This window comes from Castor canadensis, chromosome 15, assembly GCF_047511655.1.
Source record: "Castor canadensis chromosome 15, mCasCan1.hap1v2, whole genome shotgun sequence".
Classification (NCBI taxonomy): domain Eukaryota; kingdom Metazoa; phylum Chordata; class Mammalia; order Rodentia; family Castoridae; genus Castor; species Castor canadensis.
In genome coordinates, this window is record NC_133400.1 from 71,871,103 (window position 1) to 71,892,415 (window position 21,313).

General features: G+C 36.6%; 1 long non-coding RNA gene across 1 annotated transcript; it reads right to left on the reverse strand.

Annotated features, from left to right (window-relative positions):
* Positions 1–3,994: 3,994 nt before the first annotated feature.
* LOC141417299 (uncharacterized) lies at positions 3,995–20,967 on the reverse strand. The gene is made up of 3 exons (XR_012441821.1): positions 19,827–20,967; positions 4,535–4,584; positions 3,995–4,308 (listed from the first exon to the last, which is right to left on the reverse strand). It is a non-coding gene; the product is annotated as an uncharacterized lncRNA (long non-coding RNA).
* Between the last annotated feature and the right edge of the window lie 346 nt (positions 20,968–21,313).

Consider the following 21,313-nt stretch of genomic DNA (forward strand, 5'->3'; position numbering starts at 1 on the left):
ACTAGGAGGCTGGGAGGCCAGGAACTGACAGTAGTTCAGATACCACAGTTCAGATTCTTCACTAGATGTAACACCAAACCCAGATCAACTCTACCACCCTTGGGCGTCTCCTCCTTAGTGCTTTTTGTCAGTTGCTCTGCTTTACCAATATTGCCTAGAAATGCCACTTTAACTCTATTTAATTAAATAAATATTTTAATTAAATAAATTAACATTGTTTATGATTCTTTCATCTCACAAAAGATTCAATGGAAAAGATAAACCTTTATTGTGTTGAAACACTACAAGTACTTTTCATGAGACTTAAGGCTCCTCTATAATCCTTGTAATGTGTACTCCCACTCTGCAGTTGAAAAATGTAAAATTTAGATCAATATCCAGATTTAATTGACTCTTGGTGTTCTTTCAACTATCTTATATTACCCTCCTCCAAAAAAAGAAGGATATACTGTTGACTGAAAGAATGTTTAGAGATTATTAAATGCATTTTGACCCTTCACTTAATTCCCATTCCCAAAGATGTAAAAAGGCCACAAAGTAGCTCATAATGTACAACAATTCTAGAAATGTTATCCTCGTCTCTAGATGAGAATATTCTCATTGGGGATATAAATTACCAAATTTATCCATATTTAATGGTATGTAACTTGCTATACAAATAGCAATTCTACATAGAGTGGAGCTGTTGTGTTGGGTGATGGATTAATTGGTTTGTGTGCTCATGGCTTCCTATATGACTGTCACCTGGAATCCCCTTAGCCCTAGAGCTGCTCTCACACTTACCCTGTTGTCCTCTTTCATGTTGAAGTTGTAAGCCAGTTAGTAACATAATTCTGTCTGGACAGGTAAGCCATGAACATTTTACCTCACTTAGGTGGCCAGGTTAACAACCTGCCACTTAGCAGGCCCCTCTCTGGAAGTGGACGTCAGGAATTACTAGTTTTGAGGGAAGCGGTCATTCAAATTAATGAACATTGAGCAAGTTTGGGTAGGATTCTGGACTGAAAGACACTTCTAGGCATTGAGGATGTAGCTCAGTGGTAGAAGCTCAGTGGACTAGCATGCACCAGGCTTTGGATTTGATTTTTAGCACTTAAAAAAAAAGCCTGTGTGAACTGTTAACTCCATGTATTGTTAAGATTACATTAGATTCTGAAGTTTTATGATAAAGCTGATAGGGTGAAATCATACTTTTTTGGGGAGACGGGGGAAGGGAGCAGGGTCTCTTTATGTGGATAAGGCTGGTCTAGAACTTGATAGGTACCGTGGGCTGGCCTCCACCTCCTAATCCTCCTACCTCAGCCTCCTAAATACTGGGATTACAGGTGTGGCCACCACTGGAGGCTAATAATAACAAATTTTTAAATTCAGTTTTATTAGGGTCAACTTTGCATAAAAGGAAATTCAATCAACACGAATTTCTAAAAATATGAGTAAACAGGCATATAAAAACTCCCACCAAAATTCTTGGAGAATATATTCTTTCTCTGTACCCACACTGGTCAGAGGTGTTTATTACTGTACTCCAAACTCCACGCGCCCTCTAGCGTGTCTCTCTAGAAATGCAGCTACTTGTCTTACACAACTATTCCTTCTCTTCGGAAGAGAATTTCCAGAGCAAAATCTGTGCTCAAAATCTGTTTATCTTGTACAACCAGCCCACACGGATGTGTTTCCCCAGGGTTTAGAGAAATCCATTATTTTATCATTACTTATTTCTTATCTCTTCTCAAAGGTGGCTTTCACGAATGCATGAAATAATGGCAAAATTGGACACGTTAGACTGTGCTGAACGATAAAAGACAAACAAAGGTGAGGCAAAACGATCAAGAAATTAGAACGAAGTGCAAAGCATAACGACGGACCGTCCTTCCGTTGATGGGCTGTGCAGTTAGCCGTACATACATTAATTGTGGCACAGCAGGTTTTGTGACGGTAAAAACGATTGCTAAATCTCAGACGCTTATGACAACAGTGCTTTAATTTCTCTTTCAGGTTTGCTCTCTGGCTTCTATGCTAATGGCGCAGCCATTGTCACATTGACTGCCTGTGGCTGTGACAGAGAGGAGGAGCTATTAGTGTCTTGCAGTAGCAGTGAAATGCTGAGCATGTGGACTCCAGTCACTGTCATTCACAGAGCCAGCCTCGTGACTCCACCCACGAGACAGGTGCACGGCCTGGAGCTGCTGATGGGAAGGGTGCAGGCAGACAATGGCGGCCCCAAAGCCCACTCACTACAGCTTCTTCAGTCAGAGTGGAAAAGAAAACCAGAACAGCCGCTCCACAGTGTTCTGACACAGAAACATGTAACCGCTTAGGAAAATAACACTGTTTCTATTCTAGCTGCATACAGGAATTTCTCCAGGATGCCTTATGAAAAGGAAAACAGCCGGGCACCTGTGGCTCACTTCTGTAATCCTAGCTACGCAGGAGGCAGAGCTCAGAAGGATCAAAGTTCAAAGCCGCCCGGGCAAAAAGTTCACAAAACCCTATCTGGAAAAAACCTAATATGAAAAGAGATGGCAGAGTGGCTCAAGGTGTAGACCCTGAGTTCAAGCCCCTGTACCGCAAAAGCAAAAACAAACAAAAAACCCACATAGCTTAAACTATACCCTTATAATGCATTCACATATTTTTCTTATAAGGTCCTTTTATGGCCTTGTGACATCACAACAACCCACGATTTGTTTAAACAAGCTCCATACGGGCTAAATGATCGTGGGTAGGTATCTACTTCTTTGCTGGATGCTTGACCGGGCTGTATTTAGCATTCCACCTTGTGTATTCTGTTGAACTATTTGACGGGCAGTGAACATTATATTGGGTTCTCTAGGAAGCTTCTGGAAGAAGCTATTCTTTCCTGCCAGATTAGAGTGAATTCATCTTCATTAACAACTATGATCTGTGGATTGGTTGACCTTCAAATGTGGAAATTGCAGCACCAAGCGGCTTTTGCCTAACCACAGTCTCTTTAGATAGTTCTAAGTTTTCCTCATCATTCAGATAATTGGTCCATTAATGGATCTCCCAAAGTTCTATCTTATTGGTAAGGGCAAAATAATTTTAGCCCAAAATTTGTAAGATGGGTGTAATCACGCCTTCACTTTAGCCACATTAAATTAAACCACCATCAGAATATCCAGTTTTGAGCAATGTTATTTTTAGAAAAAATCAAGATAAACCAAATAAGCAAGATACCCTTCAATGCTGAAATTTTTAATAAAATAACATCCATACAAGCAGACTTCATTTTAAAAATAATTCTGCCAAGAATTCAATTTTTAGTCAATTTAAAAGCAGACCTGCCTTCTAAAATAATAAAAATAATAAACATTCAATAATAAATTGAATAATAAATTGAATGTTTATTTAATTGAATATTTCCTCATCATGTATACGGAAACACTTCATATGCATTATCTTATTGAATTTTCATAACAGTATTGTAAGGCAAAGACTGTTATTAATACAATCTTCAAAAGAAGTGTACTGTAGGGATTAACAGGCTATCAAATGGCAGAGCTAAGGATTTAGGCAAGACCATCTAAACCTACAACGCAGTCACTTGAGCAACTACACTTTCATCTTTATATAATATCTTTAACTTTAGAAAAATTAAATGGTGTCTTTTCTGTATATTGCTGATTTACCACCAAGACCATTTAAAAATATATACACATGTAAGTAAATGTAAAAATCATAAAACAAAAGGAGAAAATAAAAAATGTTGCACATAAAAATACATTCTATTAGTAAAAAATATTAAATTCTGTTCAGTACTAATATTGAAAAAAAAAAAAGACCATTTTAAGGTAGTAGAAGCATCCCCTGCAGGCAGAGGCAAACATCTTTCAAAAAAATGCATCAAAAAAAAAAGGAGAGAGATTCAGAACAACTGTATTTTCCTCTATACGAAATGTAATTATAGTCAAACATCAGTCTCATGTCTCTCTTGTTGAATTAATATTAATATAGTTTAATTTTCTCCATGAATACCAACATTTTGGGATTTGTGCTGTGCTCCTACAATTTAGTCCAACTTCTATCACAGGATTAAAGGTTAGAGAAAAGCCTTTTTAGTGTTGTAGACTTCAACCTAGACCTGAAGCTTAAATAGCTGTGTACTCTCTCTGTTGAGGCAGCTCACTGACAGCACACTTTCATGCCGAGGATGCAGAACATCAGGCAGGTGGCAGGGTTGCTGGGTTTCCACCTTTTCCTCATTGTAGGTAGCCAAAATTCTCTTTGTCTATAGCGCTCTGGTTCTCTTTAAAGTGGTCATTTCTAAAGTTGTAGAAGTTGTGTCTTCTTTCAAAGGAGAAAATATTTCTGTTAATATTCCGTGACAGTCACTGTGTTTTGGTAACCAACCATCAAATCACAAGCTACAAGATGACAAGAACTGCTACACATTCAGTCACACCTTTAAATGTATTTATATTATTAGATTAGCAATGACAGCCTAACATATAAATTTTATGTGTATATATCTATGTGTGATTTTTTTCCCATCTATAAACAAAGTTTGGCTTACCTATGGATTCACAGACCTCTTATAATAGCTCCAAGATATCCAGAAGATCACTGCAAAAGAATTTAATAGAATTATTTTTTACTTACTTAAACTTTCTAAAACTATTCAATTTCTTCACATTCCCAAACTCCCCGAATCCTGTGAGATTTTTGTATCTTTGAAGCCCCAACAAAATCTAAAACAGATAGAGCCTGTTTTAAAACTAGGTACACAATCATGCTGAAATGTTCAGGGCAGCATTGATACCTGCATCAGTAATAATATAAAACATAAAATAACGTAAACTATCTGTGAAGGTAGGGGATACAAGGATGTGTATTAAAAGCTGTTGGAAAAGGGGTTGAATGGACAAAGATAAAGCACACCCACAGTGGGCGTACACTGAGACACCCTGGAACATCAACTTAAATATTAATAATGAAAGACAGGACTGTAAAATAGGCACAGTGTGAGTGTGTGTGTATGGGGGTTTCTAGTGGTAGGGGGAGGATGAATGGAGATTAAGATGAGGGTATATGATTGACTTCATATACTTATAGGAAATAGAGCAAAGTAATCTCTTGCAATTGCTGTAAATGGGATGGGGAGTGGGTTGAGGGGGAGAGAGACTGGGGATGATCTAACCAATGTACAATATAAACCTAATCGGAATTGTCACTATGAGTCCTTCCCTGTATAATGAATATATCATAATAAAAATTTTTACAAACATAAAAAATAGATGAAAATATGATGAACATAGTAACTTGTTAACAATTGTAACATCTAGGTAGTTAATATGTATGTGTTTATTGTACAATTCTTTCCCTTTTTCTATACACACAAAACTAAATAAATGTTACTCACATACTTGTTATTCATTTATGATCAGTGATAATTTTTAGTTATATAAATATTTATTAACAGAAAGGCCCAGACTCATTTCTTCTTTGACACGTCCACTGTGCAACCATGATGGCCAGTGGTCTTGATGTGCCAGCCTCCGACAGGAAGGTCCCAGAGGTGGGTCTTAATCTGCAGTTGCTTCAGGTCTTCACAGAGCTTGTTGGCCAGACCATTGGCCAGAACCTGGCTGTATTTTCCATCCTTTACAACCTTCTGTCTGTTCAAGAACCAGTCTGGGATCTTAAAGTGATGGGGACTCTGCATAATGGTGATCACGCGTTCCACCTCATCCTCAGTGAGTTCTCCAGTCCTCTTGCGGAGGTCAAGGTCTGCTCTCATCAACACCACACGAGCACATCCTCAATCCACACCTTTAATGGCAGTGATGGCAAGGTCCATTTTCTGCTGCCCACTGATGTTGGTGTTGGATACTTGCAAAATGGGTGAACTTCTCAGGGATCACTAGAGACATGGAGGAGGCCTCCAGTGGAAGAGGAGATCAGTGATAATTTATCAAGGAAATTCTGATTAATTCTGATTACAAAGGAATAAAAAAGGAAAAGTAAAGAAACACAAAGAGCTCAATTTCACTGTCCCCTTTGTGAATGGTTGTCTGTCATTAGCCGATGATTGGTCATATAAAAATCTCTGTCCAACCAAGATTCACTGGGATTTGTAATCACATATAGAAAACATTTTCTATCATATTAAGAAGAGTTACTGCACTCTGGTGTTGGAACACACCTAAAAATATCATACCTTTGTGATGATCAAAACTTACACTTTGCCCCAGTCTTTAGCCATCCATAAAAACAATTTATCATATATATTGTTCACTTATGAAGATTAGTACTTAATTTCATAAAGATATGCTGATAATAAGATACATCACTTCACTGTGCAAGATGTCAGGATTTCCAGGGCAATCATTTTCTGAGATGGCAGTACAACCCATCAATTCAATATTTGATGGAATAATTTAGTAATGATGATTAAGAAACTAAATGACTCATCAGTGAGATGAAAGCTTTGCAGTTCTAAGTTGCCCTCAAAATTCTGAAAGGATAGTTTTTATACTTAGGGCCTAAATCCCCTTAAAGATGATAAAAGCACTACAATGAGAAATTGAGTAGGACACTCTGCTTGTGGGCGTAGTTGTTTTTTTGCTCAAATATAATAAAAATAATAATGGTGGCCAGCATTTAAGGGTTACTTTGGGTGTTCTAGCCAGTGTTCTAAGTATTATCTCATTTATTCATTCTTCTCATGGCCCTGCTTTCATTCTATGTGTTTTATTTATCTGGGTTTTTTTTTAGTCAGCTGGTCTTGAACGTGTAATCCTCCTGCCTCTCTCTCCAAAGTGCTGGGATTATAGGTGTGTTCCACCATATCTGGGTACCTAGTTTATGTGTTTTAGATAAGGAATTGAAGACCCAGAGGGGTTAAGCTTTTGCTGAAGATTTGAACTAGGGATTTGAACTCAGACAATGATACTATAGCCAAACCCTTAACTACTGAATGATATCTGATAAATATCATAAGAGAGTCCATTGCTTTAAATCAAACATACAAAATCCCCAATTTATTCATATTTTTCTGAGCAGCAGCTGTACTAATTTCTTAAATACCACAAACCAGGAGGCTTAAGACAAGAGAAATTCAGCCCCCATCAGAGTCTTGGAGGCCAGAAGTCTGAAGTAAAGGTGTTGGCAGATCATGTTTCTTTGAAGGATCCAGAGAAGAATCTTTCCTTGTCTCTTCCTAGTTTCTGGTGGCTCCAGGCATTCCTTGTGGCTGTATCACTCCAGTCTTTGCCTTGGTGTTCACAAGGTCTTCTCTTCTGCCTGTGTCTTCTCTTCTGTAGCTTAAAAAGACATTTGTCACTGGATTTAATGCTGGCCCCCCCATAATCCAGAGTGATCTCATTTTAAGATTGTTAATTTAGTTCCTTTTGCAAATTACGTTATATTTGCAGGCTGTGGGGGTCACGATGTAGGCATGCCTTTTTGAGGGGACTATCATTCAATCCACTGTAGGGGACAGATTCTAGGAAGCACAGATGGAAACAACTGAACTGAGTTATCACATTAAGTGCAAGTCCTTCACTTTCCTCAAGCTGTGAAATTAGGGAGGTGGATCTGACAGTGTTTAAGGCCATTCAATATTTTTCATTCCACGATGAGTTTGATGTAATTCAAAATAGTTTTTATCTCCTTCATGCAATTCAGCTAACCCTCATAGCAGGAGAAAGCTCCAGATGATAAACACGTGGTCAGAGACCTTGAGCAAAACCAAGACTCCCTAACATAGTCAATGCCCCAAAGAGGAAAAAGAGTTTTTCAATCTACAGATAAAGAGAAAACTTCAAGTAAAATTAAATCTATACTATTTTTTAATGCACTATTTTTTTTACTTACTGAGATAAAGTCTTGTCCACAGATCGAACTTTTCTAGAGAAGGCCCTAGATAGTTGTCAAAAGGAGCAGAGAAGAGTTATAGCAAAAGATCTAATGAAGGAGGAATTGGTAAAAATAATAATTGCCTATTTATAAAATTACCTAGACTAAGCCTTGCCCATGAAGTCTAAAAACTAAAAACAGAAACAAAAGCACAAACACTATATGACCAACCAACAAAAAACAACCAACAAAACCTATTTCTGGAAAATGAGGTGAATCTTATAGCAGAGAGCTTGTATTCAGTTGTGTGGACATTGTCTCACATTTCTGTGAGAAGTATCATCGAGAACTGAGTGCAGCTGGGTAAATACCATATTTTTGTTCTTGCTTCTTCTATGACTTTGCTCTTAGGAAGTTATTTAGGGCGCAGAAGTTTGATAAATGCTGGAGCAAGATGGAGCACAAAGGTAGAAAAAGGGCCGTATTCTTTCTATTAGCAACCCTTGGAAGAGAGAAGCAGGGAGATTACGATGGCAAAGGCAGAGGATTCTGTTGTGAAAGCTTTATTTTTAGGTGAGCTAGTCTGCCACAAGGTCAATATATCTGACAACAGCAGCTGAAAATGTCTAGGTTTGCTTGAATTGAACATTCGTGCTCACTGAATAAGGAACAAAAATAGGGGACAGAACTGTAGCTACTTTGATGCTTGTGGTTCTCTTGGGACACAGTAAACTGGCAACACATAGCTAACATCTGTGGAAGGAACTGTTTTGTGTAGCATCTCCTAATACAGATACCTTTAAAACAGACACAAATTAAGTTTGTACTTAATTGCCCTGTAGTTCAAATAGCCGTGATACTGGTGATTTCTTCTGTGTGTCCACCCCATCTTTACATTTGAGTATACTAACCATCTTCTATTGCTGATAAAAGTCTGGTCCTAAGACTTTCCCAGACAGGAAATAAATATTGACAGAAAACTCATTTTGGGGAGTTTCTACTTCCTACTGTCATCTATCAACTTCCTAATTTCGGCCTCAACACAAAATCCCTACTTTGCCTCCTCTTTTGGAGGGGAAAGGATGTCATATTACGCAGTGTGAATGGAAGAAGTGCTGGGGGCTAATGACCCTACAGCATAGAAGGAGCCTTCTTTGTCTTTCAGCAGGGCCATGCCAGTTCCTTCCATCTCTATGTCCTCCAGTTTATCCTGCCCATTCCTGCCTACCCCGATCTCATTTATCCTCACTCAAATGCTTCCCCATGTACCTGCAGAAGCAAGTACAAACTACTTAGTTGTACACTCAAGGCTGCTGTTTTGGCCCAACCTCATTATCTATCACTGCTATGGTATGCAAACCTTTCTCCAATCAGCAGGCTTATTTAGTGGCTTGGGGAAATGATAATGGGAGGGTCATTTCTGTCCTTAAAACCAATGCTGGTAGCAAAGCCTTTAACTTTCCTTCTTCCACACCAATGCTCAGTTTATCTTTCTTCTACTTCTGCTCCATGCCTTCCTCTCCATTGCATAAAATCCCATTTAGTTTTCAAAGTCCAAGAACTCCTAGACCACCACAGTTAGAAGTAAACCTTAATCCTCTAAATGCCTATAGGAGTTATCTGTGTGATTTGTTAGCCACATTTTAATGTCAATACTTGAATCCACTGTTAATATATTAGCGTTTTTCTTTTTTTTTCAATTTTTCTTGGTTTTTTATTAGCTTATATTTGTTGTACAAAACAATGGGTTTCATTATGACATTTTTGTAATTTATATAATGTACTTTGATCACATCCAGCCCACTGTCATCCTCTCTTATTCCATACCACTTCCAACTGGTCTCATTCCTCTTCCCAAATTGTCCCCCTTCTAGTCTCAGTTATTTTTGTTTTTATTATTTTTTCTCCTACTGGGGTTTGAACTCAGGGCCTTGCACTTGTTAGGCAAGGACTCTACCACTTGAGCCATGCCCCCAGCCCTTTCATTTTTTTCCTTTTCTCATGCTTATTTTCTGTTAGTGTGTTTATTGTACAAGGATTTGTACATTTTTCTTTTCAATTTTTTTCCATGCATATATTTTTTTAAAAACTTGCACAGTAAGTACACATATAATAAGTTATATAATGAGCAGTTATCATAAACTCAGCAGTCTCACATAGGCAATCCTATGTGGACCTTGCAGATCCAGGTCATAGAACCATCTATGCATCACAGGTATAAATCCCACTTGATTGTGGTATGGTGCACTTTGAATGTACTGTTGAATTTGGTTTACTAGTAATTGAGGATTTGCCTCTATGTTCACCATGGACATTAGTTTGCAATTCTTTTTGTGTAGTATACTTATCTGAATTTGAGATCAGGGTAATTCTCACTTTGTAAAGTGAGTTGGGAATGGCCCCTCCTCTTCAATCTTTAAAGAAATATTTTTATTTTTTTGAGGCAGGATCTCACTATGTAGTCCGTGCTGGCCTTGGACTTGCAATTCTCCGACCTTAGCCTCCTTAATACTGGGATTCTAAGTTTACATCATCACACCTGACTCCCCTCTTCATTTTTCGGAAGAATTTGAGAAAGGTTGTTCTTAACACCTCTTCAAATGTTTGGTAGAATTCACTACTGAATTTGATCTTAGATTTTTTTTGTTGGGAGATTTTTGATAGCTAATTTAATCTCTTCATTCATTATTGGTACATTATAATTTTGTATTTCTTCATTATTCAGTCTTAGTAAATTTATGTCTGGGAATTTATCTTTGTTTTCTAGGTTATACAGTTTTTGGGTAAATGTTTGTTCATAGTTTTCTAAGGATCTTTTGTATTTCTGTGGTATCAGTTATAATGTCACTCCTTCATTTCTGTGTTTATTTGTTTGAATGGCCTCTCTTTTCTTAATTAGTTTAATTAACAGCTTGTCAATTTCTTCTATCTTTAAAAAAAAAGTACTTACTTTCATTGATCTTTTTTGTTGTTTTTCTAGTCTCTATTTCATATATTTCTATTGTAATCTCTGTTATGTTCTTCTTCTACTAACTTGGATTTTGATTTTCTTTTCTAATTCCTTGAGGTATAAAGTTAGGTTGTTAATGTAAGATGTTTATTTTTCTTGATGTAAGTATTCATCATAATAAATTTCCTCCCTAAGAACTGCTTTTGCTGCATTATACAAATTTTGGCAAGTTGTTTTCCCATTTTCAGTTGTTTCGAGATACTGTTTATTTCCCTTTTGATTTTACCTATGTCTAACTAGTTTTTCAGGAATGTTTTTTAATTTTTATATGTTTGAGAAATTTATAGTTTATCTTCTATTATTGATTTCTATTTTTATACTATTGTAGTCAGAAAAGATGCTCGATAAAACATCTATTTAAATTTGTTAAGACTTATTTGGTGACCTAACATATTATATATCTTGGAAAAATGTTCTATATATGCTTGAAAATAATGTATATTCTATTGCTTTTGGATCCAATGTTCTATGTATGTTCAATAGCTCCATTTGGTCCAAAGTATAGTTCAAACCCAATGTTTTCTTACTGATTTTTCTGTTCAAATGATTTGTGCATTGTTAATATGGGGAACTGAAGTCCCCTATTATTATTGTATCACTGTTTATTTCTTCCTTCAGATATATTAATATTTGCATGTATATTTAAGTGCCCTAAAGTTGGGTATGTATATGTATAATTGTTATGGCTTCTTGATGAATTGGCGCCTTTATCTTTTTAGAATTACTTTGTCTCTTTTTGCAGTATTTGACATAAAATCTCTTTGTCTAATGATAGAATGATAGTATAGCCACCCCTATTGTTTTTTAGCTACCATTTGCATGGAATATCTTTTTTCACCCTTCATTTTCAGTCTATGTGTGTCCTTAAAGCTAAAACAAGTCCTTTGAAGGTATCTTATAACTGTGGGTTTTTTTTTTAGGGGTGGTGGTCAGTTGGTTTCTTTTAGGTACTGGGGATCATATCTAGGGCCTAGCGCATCCTAGGCAAATGCTCTGCTACTGAACTAAACACCCACCCACGGTCCTGGTTTTTGGTTTTGCTTTTTAAAAATTCATTCATCCACTCTATGTCTTTTGGTTGGAGAATTTAATTCATTTAAAGTAATTCTTGATAGGTAAAGACTTACTATATACCCATTTTGTTGTTTTTCTAACTACCTTGTAGTTCCTTTGTCTTTTCTGAGGTTGTCTTCCTTTGTGGTTTGGTTATTTGCTGTGGTGGTATTGATTCCTTTTGTCTTTTTTATCTACTATATATATATTTGAAGGTTTTACTACAGTATGTCTTGGTGAAATCTTCTTTAGATTAAACCTGATCAGAAATCTTTAAGTATCATGTACTTAGATGTCTGTTCTTGAAAAGCATTTAGTCAGTATATTTTTAAATCAGATTTTTGTCCCTATTTCTTTTCTCCTTCTGAAATTACCACACTGGGGTCCTATAGATTCTTTTTCCCCTGACTAGATAAGTTCAAGCAATCTGCCTTGTTGAAGCTCCTTTCTATTGCATTTTTAAGTTTACTTAATGTATTGTTCAGCTATGAAATTTCTGCATAATCTTTTTATGTTTTCTGTCTCATTAGTGACCTATTTATTTTGTTTTATGTGATTTCTGATTTTGTTATTCACCTGTGTTCTCTTGTAGGTTGCTGAACCTCTTTGGTACAACTATTTTGAATTCTTTAACAGGCAATTCATGGATCTCCATTTCTCTGAGGCCAGTGGAATTTATTGTGTTCCTTTGGTGGTATCAAGTTTTCCTGCTTAATTGTGATATTTGTGTAAGATATGTATGCATTTGAAGAAGGAGCTACCTCTTCCAGAGCTTAAGGACTGGCTTTGGTAAGGAGAGAACTATGGAGTAAGGGTCTCACTGGAGTGTGCTATGGCACTGAGCATGAGTGTGGAGGTGTTCATGACTCTAGGTCTGTACAGCTATAGTATCTCATCAGGCAGTTATTTTGATAACGTAAATTGTTCTTTTGTGTATTTTTACATATTTTATTAAATTTATTAATCATAGATTGAAAGTAAATTTAGCCAGGCCTGGTCAGGCACACCTGTCATTGCAGCTACTTCAGAGGTTGAGGTAGGAGAATTAAAGACCATGAGACCATATCAAAAAACAAAAAACAAAACAAAAAAGACCATAAACCTTTTCCAGGATAATAGCCTTAGATTTAAAATGCTGAAAAGATGTTCGAGCATTCTCAAATACTCCATACCCAGTTTTAGTCTGGAGCTCCTAGCTGTTCCTCTTTTAACTTCCCTATTACTGATTCATTCTTTACTCATCAAGATAATAGACCCTCAATGGTTTCCTAAAATACATTGTGACTGCCACTACTGAAATGCAACATTCTTCATATTGCAGGTAAAAATAGACTCGCTTATGTATACAAAGGTTGTCAGTGGCAGTAAATGGACAAGACCCCCAAAAATCTTAATACCAGCTCAGTACTTATCCTAGCAAAAGGTAAAATAACAATTTCCAATTTAATATATACTTAAACTAAAATTTAACTGAAAAGGACTGAAAATTATTACATAATTCCATCCACTAAATTTTCTTACTTCATATGTTTATTACAATTACTACTATTTAAGTCAAAGATACACTTATGCAATTAGTTTCTTAGATATTGGAAGAGGGAAACTACTTTCAAAACTCTGATTTAAAATCAGCTGGGCACTTAAGTCTCATGCCTGTAATCCTGGCTACTCACAAGGCAGAGATTGGGGGTATCAAGGTACAAGGCCAGCCAAGGCAAAAAGTTTTTGAGACCCCCCCATCTCAACCAATAGCAGGGTATAGTGGTGTGCCTGTCACCATAGCTACTATGGAAAGTGTAAATATGAGGACCATTGTCCAGGAAGGCCTAGGCAAAAAGCAAGACCCTATCTCAAAAAGAAAAAAAAAAAACCTGAGCATAAAGTGCTAGAGACATATCTCATCATTTGGGCTTGCCTAGCAAGCCCAAAGCCCTAAGTTCAAACCCCAGTATTGTCAAAAAAAATAAAAAATAACCATTGTCAAGATATTTTAATAGGTAGGCATAGGATGAACAAAAGAATAAAATACATTCAGGGAAATATATATGTAGACATATTAATTAATCATGAATTTCAAATACTACTACATGATTTTTATCATTTGGACTTCCAATAATCAATAGAGTACAACACAACAAACATTATATACAAAATAAATCATAACAGGAAACCTCTCCAATTTGGAGAACGATAAAAAATTTTCATTAAAAGTGAATATCATTTGATCAACAAAGGTTGGACCTAGGAGAAAGGCCCAAGAAAAAAAATGAAGTTATTTTATTTAGAGAAGAAGAAGATGGTGAACAAACTAAACCCAAAACAAGCAGAAAGAGAGAAATAATAAAAATGAGGACTGAAATGAATGAAATAGAGACCAAAAAATCATACAAAGATCAATGAAACAACAAAAAGCTGGTTATTTGAAAAAAATAAAGAAAATTGACAAACTCCTGGAAAATCTGACTAACATGAGGAGGGAAAAGATCCAAATTAGTAAAACCAGAAATGAAACAGAGGAGATAACAAGAAACACCAAAGATATACAAGGAATTATCAGGCACTACTTTGAGAACATATATTCAAATAAATTGGAAAATCTAGAGGAAATGGGCAGATTTCTGGATACATATGACCAACCAAAACTGAACCTAAAGGATATTAATCACCTAAATAAATCTATAACATGCAATGAAATTGAAGCAGCAAAAAAATCTCCCCCAAAAGAAAAGTTCAGGACTTAACAGATTCTCTGCTGAATTCTACCAGACCTTTAAAGAAAAACTAATGTCAACACTCATTAAGCTTTTCCATGAAATAGAAAGGGAAGGAACACTGCTTAACTCATTTTTTTGAAGCCAGTATTACACTCATCCCAAAACCAGACAAGGACACATCCAAAAAAGACGAATCTCCTTAATGAACATTGATGCAAAAATCCTCAATAAAATAATAGCAAACTGAATCCAACAACATATTGGAAAGATCATTCACAACAACCAAGTCATCTTCATCTGACTGGGATGCAAGAACAGTTCAACATAGGCAAATCAATAAATGTAATATAGCACATTAATAGAAAAGCAAAGACAAAAACCACTTGATTATTTCAGTAGATGCAGAAAAAGCCTTTGATAAGATTCAACACCATTTTGTGAAAAAAGCTCTAAGAAAACTAGGAATAGAAGGAATGTACCTCAATAGTATAAAGGCTATATATGACAAACCTACGGCTAACATCATACTTAATGGAGAAAACCTGAAACCATTTCCCCTAAAGTTAGGAGCGAGACAATGGTGCCCACTCTCCTTACTCCTATTCCACATAATCTTGGAATTCCTAGCCAAATAAGGCAGGAAGAAGAAATAAAATGAATACATATACAAAAGGTAAAGAAATAGTCAAACTATCCCTATTTGTGGATAATATGATCTTATACCTAAAAGACCCCAAAAAAACTCCACCCCAAAACTCCTAGACACCATAAACAGCTTCAGCAAAGTAGCAGGATACAAAATCAACTTACAAAAATCAATACCCTTTCTATACACCAACAATGAACAGATTGAGAAAGAATATAGGAAAAACAATTCCATTTACAATAGCCTCAAAAAAAAAAATCAAATACCTAAGAATAAACCTAGCAAAGGATGTGAATGACCTCCACAAGGAAAAGCTATAAACCATTGAAGAAAGAAATTGAAGAAGACAACAGAAAGTGGAGAGATCTCCCATGCTCATGGATTGGCAGAATCAACATAGTAAAAATGGCTACATTACCAAAAGCAATCTACATGCTCAATGCAATTCCCATCAAAATCCCAACGACATTCATCACAGACATTGAAAATCTACCCTAAAGTTCATTTGGAAACACAAGATACCATGAATAGCCAAGGCAATATTCAGCAAAAAGAGCAATGCTGGAGGTATTGCAATACCCAGCTTCAAACTATACTACAGAGCCGTAGCAATAAAAACAGCATGGCACTGGCACAAAAACAGATATGAAGACCAGTGGAACAGAATAGAGGACCCACATTTGAATCCATGCAGATGTGCTCACCTAGTTTTTGATAAAGGTGCCAAAAAACATAAAATGGAGAAAAGACAGCCTCTTCAACAAATGTTGCTGGAAAACAGGATGTCTGCCTGCAGAAAACTGAAACTAGATCCATGTTTGTCACCCTGTACAAGTAAGTATTAAGGACCTTAATATCAGACCTGAAACCTTGAAGTCGGTATAGGAAAGAGCAGGGAATACCTGGAAGCAACAGGCATAGGCAAGAACTTCCTCAGTAGAACTCAAGTGGCTCAGCAACTAAGAGAAAGAATTGACAAATGGGACTACATGAAATCAAAAAGCTTCTGCACAGCAAAAGAAATGGTCTCTAATTAAAGAGGCCACCCACAGAATGGGAGAAAATCTTTGCTAGCTATATGTCAGACAAGGGACTGATAACCAGAACATACAGGGAACTCTAAACTCCTAAAAAACCAATGACCTAATAAAGAAGTGGGCAATTGAACTAAACAGAACTTTTTCAAAGGAAAAAGTCCAAATGGCTAAAAAACACATGAAAAATGGTTACCATCCCTGGCCATAAAGGAAATGCAAATCAAAACCATACTAAGATTCCACCTTACTCCTTTTAGAATAGCTATCATCAAAAATACCTTCTCCAACAAATATTGGCGAGGATGCAGGGAGAAAGGAACCCTCATACACTTCTGGTGGGAATGTAAACTAGTACAACCACTACGGAAAATAATATGGAGGCTCCTCAAAAAACTAAACATAGATCTGCCATATGATCCAGCAATCCCACTCCTAGGGAAATACCTGCAGGAATGTGAGTCAGGTTATTACAAATGCACCTGCACACCCATGTTTATTGCAGCACTATTCACAATAGCCAAGATGCCCCACTACTGATGAATGGAATAAGAAAATGTGGTATTTATACACAATGGAATTTTACTCAGTCACAAAGTGTTGGAAACCAGGCATGAACTCTGGACTGGGAAATAATGGAGCTTAAACAGTTTCTCCATGGTAGGAGCTTGCACATTCTCTTCTACTCTCATTCTCCCCAGCACCTGGTGTCTTGACCTTTGTTCCCGCATCTCCTTGAAGAAAACAACTTGCTCTGTCTGCATACCAGCCTCCTGATGCAAAATTAGATAAAGTACCAGAACTATTTGGAGACTCCCTGATGCCAGATTAATCAATACCTTAGATAAGGTGTCCTGCATGCCTTGATGATTCCAGACTAGATGTGTTGTAATTAAGCTTCTATAGCTTTAGGAAAATTAGCTCACTTAACCTCATTTCTTTTACCTTGTATCAAAGAATTGTTGAAGCTTGATTTTTACCTTAGTCTTTTCCTTGTACTAACCTATAAAATAAACACTGTGTCTCAGGTAGGTGCTCATGTTTCCCACCAGGAACATGTAGTTCTCCCGATCCCAGCTTTCTGTTTTCTGTTTTCTGTCAGTATGTCTGTGTGTGTTTTATTTCTCATTCCCCACTGTTCTTAGTCAGGTTCATGCAGTGTACCCACACGGCTTGCGGGAAACAAAGAATAATGAAAATTTGTCATTTGTAGGTAAATGGATGGAACTGGAGAACATCATCTTAAGTGAAGTTAGGCTCAGAAGGTCAAAAGCCACATGTTCTCTCTCATATGCAGATTATAGACCTAAAACAAATGCAGCAATATCATGGGATACCAGGTCACACTAAGGGGAGGCCACTCACAGGAGGGACAGGGCAAGGAACAGAAACCAAAAACTTTAATGTGGTTGATGTGCTCACTGTACAGGAATGAATATAGAAATCTTAAAGTGGCCGAGGCCACCATGGGAAGGAGGCTAGGGAGAAGGGAAGAGGACTGGAAGAGATGAACCAACTGGAGTTGTGATATACACATGCATGGAAACAACACAAGGAAATTCCCTGTGTAGCTATCTTTATTTCAAACAAGCAAAAATGTTATTCTTTTTTATCTTTTATCTTTTACAAAATGGGAGAACAAGAGGGCGGAACAGATTTGGGAGGCAGGAGGGAGGGTGGCACTAGTTGGAGGGGGGAAGTGAGACTAATATATACAAATGAATGTAGATGCAAAAATGATACCTGTTGAAACTATTCCAGGAATGGAGGGATGAAAGAAAGCAGTTGGAGAGGGGTGATTAAAGTATGACATATTTGAGACATTGTAAGAACATTTATAAATGCTACATGTACCCACACCTAGCACAACAATAATAAATAAATTATAATCGACATAAAAAGAAAAATAAGAGGAAGATGGAAGCTTAAGAAATTAATTTAATAATTGATTTAATCATTAATATTAATGAACCTCTTATTCATTTTAGTGTAAGATGCCTCAAATTCTCTGTGGCATGAAGCAGGGTTTAAAACATTCAATGAACTATCACCCTCTAAAGAGAAAATAAAAAGTAAAATGTCACCTGTGTCACCTATGCTACTCTTTCTGAAATCTTTTTCATTTTTCCCTCTTCTTGGTAGTGTTGCAGTATTTCTGAATGCTTATTGAAACTTTCTCCTTGGATTGCTAAAGCTAAATTCACCATCACCTTCCACCCACAAATTCACCCACTTGTTCATTTCCACTCATGTCAATGTTGCCATCATTTTCTGATTGCAGAAGCTTATTTTTTTGAGTCATCGTTGACTCATTCCTTTCATCTGATTTTAGTCACCATGAAATCCTATATAATTGTTTTGTAAAATAACTCTGGATTCCATCGATCTTCCTATAACTTCTCAACCTCACCATCTTATCCTTGTGTAGCCCAAAGACTCCTTATTTCCTGACTCTCTATGCTATTTCAATTCAGAGAAATAGCAGTCTGAGAAAAGTAAATCTGATGGCAATTTAAGACTTTCGTCATTCCCCAAAGAACTTCACAGTGTAAGTTTCTAAAAGGAAGAGTCCAGAACCAGATTGTCTGAGTTAAAAGTGGCTCTGCCAATTCCTAACAGTGCATGAATTATTTAATCTATAAAAAAGGAGTCATAATGACACGTTCATCACAAGATTATTATAAGAATAAAATGATTCGACCCAAGTAAAGCATTTATGCTAATACATGGTACATGAAAAGTTATTATTTTCATCAATGTTTTTATTATTGATTAAGATCCTATTACTCTCTATTACTATCAAAAGGTTTTTGCCTAATTATCTCTCATTATACTCCATTCACTACCTAATTTTCCCCCAGAAGCCAGCCCACACTGATCTTACTACCTCTTTGTTATTTTTCCAACTTCCTGGACATCTCTCTTGTCTTTTTCTGTGGTAATCTCCCTGCTCTATCTCTGATGTTTTTATACTTTTCAAAATGTCTGCCAAGGAGAGAATGGTAGAAGCATCTCACAGAGATTTTTGAAAACATTAATCAAACTTATGAAAAATCAATCATTAATGGTTTAAACTCTAATGTATGCATCAAGAAAATAATAACTAATAGGGATAATTACATGATAGTGACTGAAAATTCTGTCATAAATGGCAAGGGCTACTAAAATAATTTGCTTCTTTGTCAAACATTGTAATACTAGTTTTTTCCCTAATTTGCATGCTACAGAGCACAATTTTAATTATGCTGACTTGACACCCTTTTTAGAACAGGGCGTGGGAAACCTGGGAAAATCCATGTGCATTAAAAAGTCTTGTCTTGTTTTATGGATTACTACTTTGGGCCCCTAGGTAACTGGGCTTCACCAGACTCTGATCCCCTATGCTAAACCTTTCAATCTCTAACTCTTTGCTCAGTCCCATGTCAGTGAATGGGCCCTAAACTTCCCCACGTGGTTCTCAAGGTCCCAGTTTCTTTGTCCTCACCTCATCATGCACACATGCCTCTTTCTCTCTCCCATTTCACTTTGAAAGAAACAGGAACCATGTTTACCATTTTTGCATCCTTCATGCTTCCAGCATGCAAACACCAATGGTAGTAATGGCAGTAGATCAGTTATTGACATCCTGGTGATCAGCTGTTAGCGGTTGTTGATACTGCTTACAAGCAGAATGAAAACTGCTATTGGATGAGGAGGAGACTGTAGAAATGTCTTGTGTAGGTGGCACATGTCTGTAATCCCAGCTACTTGGGAGGCAGAGGTAAGAGAAACAGAAAAGCATGACACCATATCTAAAAACAAACCAAAAGCAAAAAGCTCTGGGGGCATGGCTCCAGTGGAAGCTTGCTTGCTAAAAAGAAATGTCATGCTACACATCACAGAGTGTGCTTAATTCAGGGCCAAGGGCCAAGTGTTCTGTGAACTTTCCTCTTTCATTCCTCACAGTGTTGCAATATTCCACTTAACCTCACTGTGCCCTCTACACTTTTAGTCAGGGGTTGTTTTGTTCTGTGGGCTGACTCTAAAACCAGAATTTCCCCCAGTATTTATACTGGTACATTACTCACGGAAGAAATGAGTAATATTCATTTACTCTTAAATAAAAATTGTGTCAAGACAGTATGGTGCATGTATCAAGTTCAGGTTTACGTTATATTAATTTTTGACTCTACCTTAGTCCTTCAATGCATATATTAGTTTACTTAAGTATGGATTATGTCTTCCTTGCTTAGCTTCTGTGTTTCTTACATTTCTAGTTTCCTTTTCATTTTTTTGAATCTTTTTACTGTATGTCTACACACATCACAAGAATACCCATTCTCCTAATCATGATATCCCCTGCATTAAATCTACTTTCTCCTTGAAAATCTTTCTATAGACTTCAGTGTTTACATTCCCCTGGGGCCAGCCTGCTCTCTAGTTCTCTGACAGCCATTACTTTAAGATTGTGTTTTTTAATTTAAAAAACATTTAAATCATTTTGTTAAAGTAATATATGTTAGAATTTTAAGAATAATAATGTAAACTGGGCACCAGTGGCTCACACTTATAATCCTAGCTACTCAGGAAGCAGAGATCAGGAGGACACAGTTCGAAGCCAGCTCGGGCAAATAGTTCACAAGATCCTATCTTGAAAAAAAACTCATCACAAAAAAGGAGCTGGTGGAGTGGCTCAAGATGTAGGCCCTGAGTTCAAACCTGCAAAAAAAAAAAAAGAATTATGTAAATTGTTACGACAATTAAAACAGTACCTTGAACCATTTCTCCCTGACACCTTCACACTCCTCAGAAGGAACTCTTTTTAAAAATTATTTTATCTATACCTTGGTAGTAACCTTAATATCTTAAATATTTTCTTAATTTATTCATTTTAGTCAGCATTTCCTTCCTAGTATGGGGAAATTTTGTAATTGGATGTAGGGACATCCTTGCATTACTAGCAAAGGATACACTCTGGACTTTCAAACTCAAAGCTATGTCTTTACTTTGAGAAAAAATTTCTTTGGCTATTTCTTTAATTATTTCCTCTTACTTTTAA